The 14028-nt window shown below is 34.4% G+C and overlaps 1 protein-coding gene across 3 annotated transcripts in view; it reads right to left on the minus strand.

Annotated features, from left to right (window-relative positions):
* Positions 1-14028, minus strand: part of AGMO (alkylglycerol monooxygenase) — a 154574-nt gene that overhangs the window by 118706 nt on the left and 21840 nt on the right. The window lies entirely within an intron of this gene.

Consider the following 14028-nt stretch of genomic DNA (forward strand, 5'->3'; position numbering starts at 1 on the left):
CACATACACACACACACACACACACACACACACACACACACATATATATATATATCAGCACAAATACAACAAAATGTAACAAAAAGGCAACAGTAAAAATATTGGGTTTCTGTCTGGATGGTCTCTTGTGACGAGCCGAAGGATAGAGAATGGAAGTAGTGATCTTCCTCCCATATTTGGGCATACTGGGGGTTGTAAAAATCTAATAGATACCTTTCACCCTGGCTTGGCTGATAACGGATAAGAGCCTGTGGCCTAATGGCTAAGATGTCTGCCTAGTATGTAATATAGCCCAGGTTCAAATCCCAGTAAGGGTATGGCTAGCTGATGAGAGCTAAATAGCTTGAAATAGATCTATACTAGTCTCCCTTTATTTATTTATCAGCTGTCACAACCCCTGGGAGGAAGCTAACTGCTTCCATTATCTGTCAATCAGCTCATCACAAGAGTCCATCATGACAGAAACCCAATATTTTTACTGTTACCTTTGTTATATTTGTGTTGTATTTTATTTATTTATCAGTACAAATAACACACACACACACACACACACACATATATATAATGGGTGTAGGTATGCTGGTCTTGTTGTATTCAGGTCTTTTCCTGTGTAAGATTGAGATTGTCTTGGCAACGTTTTGACGGGGTCTTACTCGCCATCTTCAGGCTGGTGTTTTCCGAAATGTTGCCAAGAAGTCTCAATCTTACACGGGAAAAGACCCTATTGAATTTATGCTAATATAACAGATATCAATAGATACTGTTAAGATAATAACAATACATATGAGTAATTGTTTCTCATTGTGGGAGCAGTTTTCTTGTGAGTTGCAACCAAAAAGTATGTCCGGATAATAGAACAGTGTTATTTATATTGGCTCCTAAATTCAAACCTTTATGAGCTATATCATTCTGTTGAGATACTTAATTCCTTTTCCCAGCATGCTCAACTGGTGCTTGGCAGAATTCTTTTTGCTTTGTTTTATTGGCACTGTCATCATTTACAAAAGGAAATCATGTTTTCCCTAGACTACTTTGCACCACTAGTTAAATGGTTGCTAAACATCATACTATATAGTATTCCACTATAGCACTGCACCAGTACATAGTGACTGAAAATGGAATGGACAGGAAAACTCATTTTAACAATCATATTTCAAGGTCAAACCCAAACACTAAAGAAGTAGCAAAGAGGACCCAGAAACAAATAGGTTTTTGAATGTATACATATATTTGAGTCCCGATACCTACAGATTCCTATAATTCTATCAAGCTGTACAGACTAAACTGAACTGTCGTCATTTACAGTAAATAAAAAGGGGAAGGAGGAGATATACAGGTGACTTTAATAGCTAGTATCAGAGGTGGGTTGCTACCAGTTCGCACCTGTTTGGTAGAACCGGTTCGTCAAATCTACCGAACCGGTTAGAAGAGGTTCCACCAGTGGACCCAGAAAGCAGGCCACATCTACAGAAGAGGTTCCAAAATTGTTTGAAACCCACCACTGACACACACACACACACACACACACACACACACACACACAGAGAGACTCACACAGAGAGAGAAAGAGAAAGAAAGGAAAAAGGAAATAAAAAAAGAAAAAAGAAAGAAAAAGTGAGAGATGAAAGAAAAAAAGGAAAAAGGGACAGAGAGACAAAAGGATGGAGAGAGAGAAAGTGGAAATTGGGAAAGAGAATAAACAAGTAAAAAATTGAGACCACATAGAACGGGGGTGAGTAAGGAAGAAAATGCTGATCTGAGATGAATTTATAGAGCCAAGAATTCATATGTTATGCTTAAATAAGGTTTGTAGGATGTATAACATAACAGAATTTTTTTTAAAAAAAAAATACAACTCTTTCTACAGCCAAAATTCCCAGCTATGATTTTTTTTTAATGACTAGGAAGCAGTATCACATGGTGCTGTATAGACAGGATTTAAGACTCTGAGCACTTCCCAAAAGGCAGAGATCCTAAGCAAGGCCAATTTTTCCTTTTTAAAAAATAGTTAGGACAAATGAACTTAACTACTCTCCCAGGAGGACAATAACAGAGGTTCAATTACTCTTCTAAGGAAGACAAGCATGAACAGATTGGTGCTCACTCTGTATTGCCAAAACAACATAGAGGATGCTGAAGCATCAATATTTTAAGAGGAGGAAAAAAGCAAAATGGTCATAGAAAAATCCATTTTATTTCGCTGTTCGGCCTACATTATCCTTCATTAACTATTATTAGGCAAAACCATTTCGATGTAAAAATAGTTCAAGAATTAATGAAAATGGAATAACTAGAATGGCACTCTTAGGTTTATATTGTTGATTCAAGAAAAGATTTTCTTTTTGGAGTAGGAATCATTTGGAACATTTTCCAGGACTAGCAATAGCAATAACACCTAACCTTATGTATCACTTCACTCAGCTTTACAGTCTTCTCTAAGTGGCTTACAGAATGAGCATATTGACCCCAACAATTTGGGTCCTCATTTTACCAACCTTGGAAAGATGGAAGGAAAATCATGCTTCTCCTCTTATACCTATGTAGTCCGAGAAAACATGTTGTAAAAAACCAAATGATTAGAACATCTATACCAGGGGTGTCAAACTGGCAGCCAAATGCATCATACATAGGCCACACCCATGCCAGATCCACAAAGAAAAAAAAATCATGATATATCACATGACAGCAATGTGACGTGGTAAGTTTGATACCGGTGGTCTAAACCAACATGTATAACACAAATTAGGGCTGGCAACCATTTTATCTTTAGTTACCAATGCCACCTAAAAATATTCAACACATTTTGGCAGAAAGATTTAAACCAAAAATTTTCTGTTCTGATATTTATTTTCCATATGCGGTATGATGCTGACTTTCTTGGGAAACATGTTATTAATTTGGGTGAATTGAATCTTCACAAAATCTAAGAGATTAACAGCATCACACTACCCCAAAGCCAGCTCCAATTCCTTTAAAAAAAGAACACTGTTCATACACATTATGCTGATCTGTTGGTTTGGATCCCATTTTATTTCCTTTCACGAGAATGCTTACCAATATCAAGTGTGTCATACAGCTGGCTGATTATTTTATTATCATGTCAGCACTTTTAGAGGTAGATACTTGTGTAATTCATAAATGTCACTTAGGGAAAAAAACAGTGCAGGGACTGCAGCCTTTAAAAGACAAATGGATCTGGAGATTATATGTGTGTGTGTGTGTGTGTGTGTGTGTGTGTGTGTTTATTTTTCAGCACAAATACAACACATAGACACACACACACACACATATATATATATATACATAAATACTTATATATACACATACACACACATACATATATATACATACACATACACACACACACACACACACACACACACACACACACACACACACACACACACACACACACACACACACACACACACACACACACACACATATATATATATATATATATATATATATATATATATATATATATATATATAATGTATATGCTGGTCTTGTTGTATTTGGGTCTTTTCCCATGTAAGATTGAGATTGTCTTGGCAATGTTTCAGTGAGGTCTCACTCGCTATCTTCAGGCTGGATTTTGGGCTTAAAGCGTGTTCAGAGTGCCTTCCTTCTATAAATCTTGGTGGGGTATGTGGAGTGCTGCTTTGTTTCAGTAAGTGGAATGATTGGTTATGTGGTTGTATCATGATTGGTAGATTGGTGCTGATTGGTGCGGCTATGTGTCCGTTGTTGTTTCATGTTATAACGGCCTGGGTGGTGGGTGGGTCTCGTTTGTTGACTTGGGCTAGTTTCCAGATCAGTTTCCAGATGTTTATTCATGTTGTGGGGGTGTTTCTCTATTTCGATAGCTTCCATAATTATTCTCTTGTTGAAGTGTTCAGTTTTGGAGATTAACCTGGTTCCTTCAAAATTAATTTCATGTCCTGTAGCTTTAAGGTGCTGAAAAAGGGAGGAAGGGCGATGCCGTTGTCCTGTTCTGTATCTCGGTTTGGGGGGGGGGAGTCTCCCTTTGGATTAGGTTGGTAATTGTTCACTATGGAAATTGAAGCAAACAACCAACTTCCCGTGTGTGTGTGTGTACAGTATAGGTTTATATATTTATATATAAACCTATATATATCCAGTATAGGTTTTAATTGCTTGTCACAAGAGAATAGCCAGTAACTTTGGCACTTTTCCTCTACATGTGTAAGAAAGTGCCTTCGGGGAAAACATGTCCAAGAAAGATCAAGTGTCCACACATGCAGAGGAGCCATTTACCACGGCAAATTCTGTTAGATGAACCCAGAATCAATTATGTTAAAATCTAGTATTTTATTACTGCACTGCAAAACTCTCTTAAACTTTTAAAAAGTAACAAATGAAATAACATTTGAGTAAGCCTAAAATGGCTACTGTATACCATTTGGTCATCTTACCATAACAAAAAGGTTACTTTCAGTGATGCTTTATTTAAATAAGTGTATGTTATGTGTTTTAGATTTTTTTTAAATCCCTCCTTTATTACTTATATATGTAAATAACTCAAGGTGGTGAACAACCATAATACTACTTCCCCTTCCTGTTTCCTTCACAACAACACTATGAGGCGAGCTGGGTTGAGAGAGACTAGCTCCAATCCACTCAACAGCTTTTATCCGTTAACCACTAGACCAAATGTGTTCCGGGCATGAAAAAGTATTATTTATTGTGCAATAGCTGAACCTTCCAGCTGCCTAAATCATAAATTAGAATTATGAAGCTAGAATATATCAATTATGTAGCAGTCTCTTTTGGACAACTAAATACTTTCTGGATTATAAAAGATTGTAAATGCTGTATTGTCCCTCAAATTATAATCACTGGGTATAATGTATTGCCCTTAGTATTTTTCTTAAATAACAGGGGGGAAAGGGCTGTGGTTCCTATGCTTTCTATGTAAAATTGTAGTGTGCAGAAGAAACAATCCTGAGGAACAGAAGGAAGAGCCATGACCAAGACAATGGTAAATTAAAAGAAATCTAAGTCCAGAAGGTAATTTGAAGAAGCATTTTAGACACATGACCTTCCCTAATTTTCATGAAGATAAAGGGAGAGAGGGAAAACCCACTGAAACTTTAAAGCTTGATGTCAGCTCTCCAAGGAAGGGTCATGTCTGAAATATTTCTTCAAATTATATTTATGCGTATAATTTATTGATGTATTTGACTTCTCTCTTGGTTATTTCTTATTCCCATTACTAGAACCCCTCTAAACTTAAATCTCTTCTCTAGCTCTCTTATTGGTTGCTTGTCATTGTCCTTTTGGGGGGGGGGAGTTTATGCTGCCTCTGGAGTCCCATTTGGTTCTGCCCTCAACTTTATTTCCCCATCTTTCTAGGACATCCACTCAACTTAGCTATATGGCAATAGTCCTCTTGACTATGCTAATTAGCTGCCATAAGATATTATTGTGTAGCAGAAAGACTAGTTGACTGATTACAAGATGGAATACCATTGCTTCTGTTGAAAGTGTGAATGTTTTAAAAACACTGGAAAAGAATCTATTAAAATATTAGTAATTGAAATAAATTAAGCAACAACTGAAAGAGAAGGAGGAAAAATACAATGGAATTTTTTTACTGTTTGCTGTTTCATAAATGTATTCCTATAGAACTCTTCTAATAAAATATTCGAAGTCCTTGGCAGGAAAAAAGAAAGACAGTACAATTTAACACATGTGAGCAATATGCTGAATAGTGGCAACTTTCAGCCTGTTGACTAGTTCTTGTCACCAGCAGTCAATGCAATGCAAAAAACTTAAGGAATGTAATTATTCAATCCAGCCAAGCAAAACCACCATTGGATTTGAGATTTTGGTCACGTCAGATACTGTCAACACTTGTGGCAAGACTGTTTGCTGTCCAACTTTGAAAGCTAAGCTTCTGAAATCAAACTGTACAATTTACTTTTTAAATTATTCACCTTATTAAATTTTAGTAGTACCCATTATTATTTTAACTGTTTATTTTATTGTTTTTCACTTTGTTTCTTTTAATTTTGTTTTAAAGATGTATGTCACCCCAAGTGTTGAGATAGACAGTTTTATAAATCAAATGAATAAAAATAAATAACGTATGCTAGGACAGCATAATTTGCTGTTAATGAAATAAAAAATATTGATCTGTTTCAATGTAGTTGCATTCATCTGGTTTCATAAGACTAAACCAGCATACACCAGCTTGTTTTTTTTTTTATTTAGTTTTTCTTAAAATAAAAAAAACATCCCCTAAAGCTATATTTGAAATCTACATAATTTACCCTCCATTGTGATCCAAATAAGAAAGCTATTTTCCATGTACAACTAAATTAAAATGAAGGATCTGGGAGAAATGAGTTTCTCTCAGTTGTATATCTTGGTTCAATAACAAAACAGTTTGAAGGTTTGGGCAGAGTGTAATTGCTATTATTTTGTATAGACTCTTCCTCAAACGAGCAACAATGTGTAATATTTGGATCCAGAAGGTCTTACCAATTTCAGGTCAATATTGAAATAATTCTTGCATTAAATTAACATATAACAATTTAGATTGAATCTAGGTTGAATGACATTTGTTTTCAATTAATGTTAGTCTGAAAGAGTTTTTATCATCAAATGGGATGAACTTTATTGGAACATAAGTTGCAGAAGTATAATTTAGTTGTTTCTCAGCAAACATCAAAAAATGTGCTCCCAGCATATATAGTCTGTTCTTCAGTTACACTGGAACAACTCTTTCTTTATACAAGAGAAGAATTGTTAAGGCTACTCCTCAGCACACAATATACATGGCAAGAAACTACCGTATGCTCTGGAGCATCCATTGAGTAATGCATTAAATATAGAAGCCAATGAACAGCCCGGAAACAGAAGAGCTTTTAAAAAAGATGTAAAGCTTAATTATCTGAGTTTCAAACATTTCCATAATTCCTTTGTCTACCCTTCCATCTTCAAGACCTGGCGACCTATCCAGTTTTTGTTAATTCTATATATGCACATGATGTAAATTCCACATGTCTTTTTAACTTCACGGGTTGTGTCCTACCGGGAAAAAAATTCTTGCAGATTGCTCGATTTATTGTATTTAAATATTGCTTTTTTACTAGTAATTGCACTATAGATTATGTGATGGAAAAAATTAATCCTTTGTTTAAGGCATAAACCCAAGTTCCTGTCTATTCTGCGGATGTTAGAAATCCCATGACTCTTGAACAAGAAGAGAGGGAATATTAACTGTTAACAATGTCTGGCTAAGTACCCAGAAATGTGTGTGTGTGTGTATATATGTGTGTGTTATTGAAGCTTAAGCGCTCTACACAGTAGACAAAGAAATTTTTAAATGAGAATTGGAGAAAAAAAGAAGTTATAAAGTTATTATAAATCAAAGGATATTGTGAGATGTAAATATATATGGATATTAAATTTTCTATTCACCTTTTGGAAAATAGATATAAACAACAAGGGTTGGTTAAGTTAAATTATTAAACTAAAGTGCAATAAAGTTAGCAGTTTGATGGAGAAATTATTACAGGCTCTAGATCTGTAAGTTTTTGTTTATGTTTGCATGTAGCAATTAAGAGCTAATAGAAATCAATGTGGAATTTCCAAATATATATTAAATCTCCTTATAATTTTTGGTCCCACCTTTCCGAAATTCCTAGCAACTTTCCAATATATCAATTACCTTGGATGACTCAGGGATGACAGATAACAAGAGCTGGAGCTACTGTGCCTAACAGAATGATGGACGTCCTCCTTGGAATAGGGAGGGGGAAGCCGTTGTGTGCACAGATTGTTAAGACAAACAGAGAACACTGATACCAAGAAAGGCCACCCTACAGAGCTGCGGATGGATGTTATTATTTTTACGAAGGAGCCTTTCTGATGATATAACAAGGCTGACCCTGCAAGTGAGGGCTTCATAAATCTTTTTCAACTGAAAGTTTCTGGTCGTGTAGGTTGGAGGGCAAACAAAAGAATCAAAAGAGTCAGGATGTGAAGTTTTTGTACCGGTCATGTTAGGCTTGCTTGTGGGACTCTGCAACAATATAACAATGGACAAAACTGCAAGGCATAGCTTTCTTTCTGTGCTTTGTTTCAACTGCTTTGTTTCAACAGTTTTAATTTCACATTCCTAGGGTTACTACATGTTAAAAAGTTCAAATGATGCTAATTCTTTCCCTTGTTTCAAACAGATATCTGTTTTGATGGCACACTTTAAGAATAAATTGTGTGCAACTAAAATCAGTGATCTAATTGAATGATGATCTGTGATCACCATTGCGATCAGTGATCTAAAATGGTGATCTGATTGAATCCTGCATACCTTAATTAATCCTTGGTCACAATATATTTATTCCATGAAATATACTTCTGTAGGGGACATTTTACCATTGCTATGGTAGCTACGAGGGACGCGGTGGCTCAGTGGCTGAGACGCTCAAAAAGCTTGTCAATCAGAAAGGTCGGCAGTACGAATCCCTAGCATCACGTAATGGAGTAAGCTCCCGTTACTTGTCTCAGCTTCTACCAATCTAGCAGTTCAAAAGCATGTAAAAATGCAGGAAGAAAAATAGGAACCACCTTTGGTTGGAAGATAACAGCATTCCATGCACCATTTAGTCATGTCAGCCACATAATCATAGAGACATCTTTGGACAGGTCTGGCTCTTCGGCTTTGAAATGGAGGTGACCACTACCCCCTAGAGTCGGGAACAACTAGCACATATGTGTGAGGGGAACCTTTACCTTATGGTAGCTACTCCTTATTACTTAGCATGATTAGTACCTATTTCAGAGCCATTTTGGTGCAATGGTTTAAGACATCAAGATATAACCAAGAGTCTGCAAATTGTACTACTGCCTTAGACACTATGCTGGCAGGCAGATTTTGTACCAGACACCGTGGTACAAAAGAAAGCTAGCAAAAGTTGTGCAAAGAAAACTGTATGGACTCATCCAGACTGTTGCTAGGAGACTGTTTTTGGTAAATCCAAAACTAATATAGATGAATTATAACACATTGCAATCAAGTGGACAATAAAGCAATTAATATCTTAGTACAATATCTAATGAATTGTAGAGCATCATAATTTAGAACATTTATCTAATTTTAAAATGAATATTATTAAAGTTTATAAAACTTTAACGGATATAAACAATTCATTATAAACTTCTAATGAAGCTGGGTGCAGCAAATATATAAATGATTATCATTCAACATGAAAACCATCCAGGCCAGGATTTTTACTGTTTCTAATACCTTCTGATGTTTCAAATGTGCTTCCAAAACATCCACATAATCTTGGGATTGTTGTTGAGATATTTCACTCAAAAAAATACTTATAAGTGATTGATTTACCATAATCTCATATGTGTTCACACAAAATGCCAGCTATACTATATTTGTTCTGTCACTAATTTTTCATTTACTAAAAAGCAGAGTGGTGTGCTCAGCTTTATAGATTCTAGAGAATTTTCTACTACTCCAGATGTTTTATTGGAGGGGGGGAATTGCCAAACAAAGTGGTGCATTTCAGCCACCCATGATTATTGTGTTGCTGTTTTTTAAGTTTGTTGATTACATTGAACATCCAAGACATTCTTAGAAAAAAAAATGCTAATGTTTAGGTCTACCAGCCTCCATTTAATATTTTTAGCTAACAGAATCTAAGAAAAGAATAGTAGGTGGAGAAGAAAACCTTGATGGAATTATAGATGTATGAAAGCATTTTAAAGGGCCTGAGTACTATAGTATGGTTTAGAATAATGTATTAACTAGGTTAGTAAATACAATTTTAATATTTTATGGAGATAATAAATCAGGATTTTTGATGGCATTTTGATATCTACAATGTTGCAGAATACTCAAATTAAACAGGTATATAGTTTGACATAATTTCCTGCCTTATTTCTGGTGGGATGCCCATCAAAGTCTCTCTCTAAATAATCCAGGGATACAAGGACCTATTGAATTCCTAATACAATGGAAAAAGGGTAATACAATGAAAATAAACAAATATGTTGGCAGAAATGCTGCTTTCATTTCAATCAGAGATCATTTAATCTATATGACAATCAACTAACCATTTAGATGAGGAAAATCCAACAGAAAATCCCTAATCTGAATTGACACAATCTATTTACATCCAGCTCCTAAATATCACTAAAAAAGGATTTTTTAAAATTGGAATGTTATATAACAGTTTCCATTTAAACTCAGCAATAGTGTTTCCTATTAGGGTAAGTGTAAAAACAGATCGAATCTTTAAGAAATAAATTACAAACTTTTCAATAGCATACAATGCTAAATTAAAGGTTGAATAACCTTAGTATGTATTCTTTCCTTGTGAGCTTAACTTTTACTGGATAATAAGACATCTGCTTCAAATAATGTATTTGAAATGAAACAGAAACAAATACTAAGTAAATGAGCAAAATGGTGTGGATGTGTAAAAAGGAAAGAGTCATACTTTTCAGATTTGTAAATAAATAGCATGAAACATGGAAAATGACTACACCAATGTGAATTAATAGTATGCCTATTTTCTAAAGATGGAAATAGATTAGAAGCTTAGCCTTTTGTGAATTTAAGGGAGTAAGGTTATTAAGATGCTATTATTATTGCAACACTAATTCCCACACTGACTTATTCAAATTTGTTACAAGCTTATTTTTAACAATCTGTAAATTTCTTAGAAATGCAGATACTTTTTTTCCCTCAAAATCAAGAATACAGAGATTTTTTTAAAAAAAAAAAAGTTTATCTACATCTTCCTGTCGGAAGATACAGGTATAACATTGTCTTCCAGAATGTAACATTATACATCTGGCTAGCAAACATCTGGATATTCATCTTAGCTCATCATTTCCTTCTGTAAGTCCAGAAATTGTCAGTTATTTCAGCTGAGATTTGCCCCAAGGGAGAAAAGAAAAAAATACCTTCTTTTTTGTCCAAGTTTTATAATCTGAACTTTACTTTTTTCCCTAGGATGCCAATAAGTATAAATATAAACAGTCTGAAGTATTTTTATTGTGGTTTTAAGACTATGCATATTAATTCCTAGGGCCACACAAGAAATATATTTAATTAATTTCATTCATTAGACAACTGAGTTTTAAAAAATTGTTTAAAAAATGCATCCCATAAATTAATACCTAGTTACGCTCAAAAAAAGAACTAGGAATTATTAGCCACTTCCAAAATTGCAATGTGTAAATATACAGATATGGTTTTCAACATTTTTTTCTTTTACTAGTTAATAAGAACTGAGATGTACAGACTTTTGGGAGGAAATGGCAAACTGAAGAGCACAGCTGACAACTACAATGGAATGATGAACCAGCAAGTAGACTGTCTCTTCATAATTCCTATAAGAGGAGATTTGAAATTGACCATAAGTGCTTTGGATAATTGTCTCTTGCAAGAAGAATGCAAAACAGGAGTCTTCAATGGATTTAGAGCTCTTTGAAATTAAGGCAATAGTTATCTTGACTAATCCAGCTTGCATCTTTAATTACACTGGATTTCAATATGTTCTTTTCAAATTACCTTTGGAAATTTCTTGTTAACTACTTTGCAACTATTAGAAACATTTGGATCCACAAGTTTGAAAAACACTGGATGAATTCCCTCAATTCTTACTGAAAGAAGTTTTACATACAAATTTAAGGACTTTAACAAATAATCTTTTGCAATAAACAACAAAAAGATGATTAGGACTTGGATTGTAGAAAATTAAATGAACCAATGATTCAGATAGATTTGAAATAAGACTTTGGAATCAATTATAAGAATACTTTCAATGAGAAAATGCTACTGTTTTGATTTTAAAAAAAAAAAAAAAAGAACATGAGAGGATGAGACTTTGAAGATTGTATTAATGACAGAACAAGAAAAACCTCAAGATTTCTAGTAACTTTTAAGAGTAACTCCCAAATAGAAAGATTGTATTTTAAAGACATTATAAAAGAGAAAAATATTTTACCTGAAAAGATTGATTTGACAAATACAGACTACAAGAATAATATGAAAAAAAAGGCCACACTGGACATACAACATAATGTCTTCATAATTAAATGTACAGATAAGAAATTAAAAGCAAGACCTGAATAATTTTTCCATGGATTTATGAAAGAGGCTTCTAAATGTTTGAAGATTTTGTGAGAATGAACAATAAAAGAAGTTAAAACAAATCAAGTTCCAATATTTTTTTTGAAGGAAACAAAGATCGATAATTTTGAAGGCAAAAGTAATATAAAATTAGTTTATTTGATCAAAATTAGAATTTTGTTGATTAGGGCTGAATAATGAGGCTTTGCAGTGTTGCTTATAGATAATAGATTGCTACATTCTTGCCATGACACAGAAACGTTCCCTTCACAAAGAAAATGAATTATTTATAAATAATACATACAACTAAGGGAAGTATACTGCCATTTATACTACCATTTTGCATGTCATGATGCTGGTCAGGCAGGGACCAGCAGTTCTCAGACAAGACAGAACTGCTAGGTTAACACTAAGCAAATGTCTGTTCTGTAAATTGAAACATAAATGGACACTTTCAATTGTTTTGACACAGTGGTAGAAAAAGGATTAGATTTTTTCTGCATATACAGTTTTATTTCCTTGTAATAAAATAACTTATCTAACCATATCATGTCCATGAACTTCTCTAAGCCAGTTCCTGTGTATAGGTCGAGGTGTCTAGATTTATTGCTGTGCCTGACATGAAGACAGACACTCTATGTAGATCTCTGCTTCTGTGGGTAAATTTGGCACGCCAAATTCCTCATTTTCTTCCCCAGATACAATTATTTTTTGCACTTAGTTACAGTAAGATGCTAGCATGAAGCTAGATTACTACCATAAGTGTAGCATATTATGCATTTTCCTGTAGACACAGCTTCATTGAATTAGATTTCATAGAAAACAAGCTGCCTATTGTACCCTTGAAATCCCTCTGTGTATTCTGACTTTTTCCAGGCAATCTAGGTCCTCTACTTGGTGACAGCTCAAATCACTAAAAGGCAGGTTAAGGGAGGGTTTCATCTGTACTAGCAATAACACAAAACAAATCCCTTTACGAGAACTTGCCCAGAGCAGTCATTTCTGGTTATCATCATTGTATATATTTATGACCACAGTATTACTATACACTGCAAGGGTACTGGGATAACAATACTGTTTTCTGAAAATTGTATAAGCTTGTTATTTTCAGAGAGCTCTAATGATTAATACAATTGTGAAGGTTCTTTTTCAAAAGTTTCAATGGCTGGATTAAGAATGAAGGGAGGGCGAGGCATACAAAATGCTAATTAATTTGTGCATCCTAACCTCACAAATGATTTGTTTCTATATTTTGAACATTTACTAGCAGATAGAATCCCCAAGCTTTCTATAGTCTTCAAAGCACCCTGAAAGGTCACTTCCACAGTTTTTATTGTTTCTGCTGATGTTCTCACACTGAAATGTAGCCTGCATTCAGACTGGAAAATCAGGATAGATTTTCCCATTAAATGTGTTTACTTTAACAGAAGTTTCCTAATTTGACCTACATTCAAATCACTGGACAGCATTCATTACCAGAATGTCTTGCTGGAGCATCTCAGAAATCAACTCCTACATGAATGGGAGTGGTTCCCATCTGTGGGCATATTGAAGAACTTGCTTGTTCTAGTGGGGAGAGTATCAGGCTCAGAGATTTTCCTTACAATATCTAACATATGAATTTGCTGACAAAGGATATTTATTAGTTATCCTAGTATTATAAGCAGATTACAGTCATTTATATATGAATCTCTCAGGCTGAACCTTTGTATATTAACAAAGCCAAGAATGGATCAAAACAAGCTGATATTAAACAGTTCCAAAGCTCAGTTTATTACGATAGATGTGTCAACTCATGAATCAATTAGGGCATCTTTCAGAAATTTGACAAGATATTTGATACCACTGGCTGAAATAATTACTCTTGGCAAGATCAAATCCCCTAAAATGAGGAGTTC

The sequence above is a fragment of the Thamnophis sirtalis genome, unplaced genomic scaffold (assembly GCF_051295495.1).
Source record: "Thamnophis sirtalis isolate CommonGarterSnake01/CBP01778 unplaced genomic scaffold, rThaSir2_p1.2 scaffold_4, whole genome shotgun sequence".
Classification (NCBI taxonomy): Eukaryota; Metazoa; Chordata; class Lepidosauria; order Squamata; family Natricidae; genus Thamnophis; species Thamnophis sirtalis.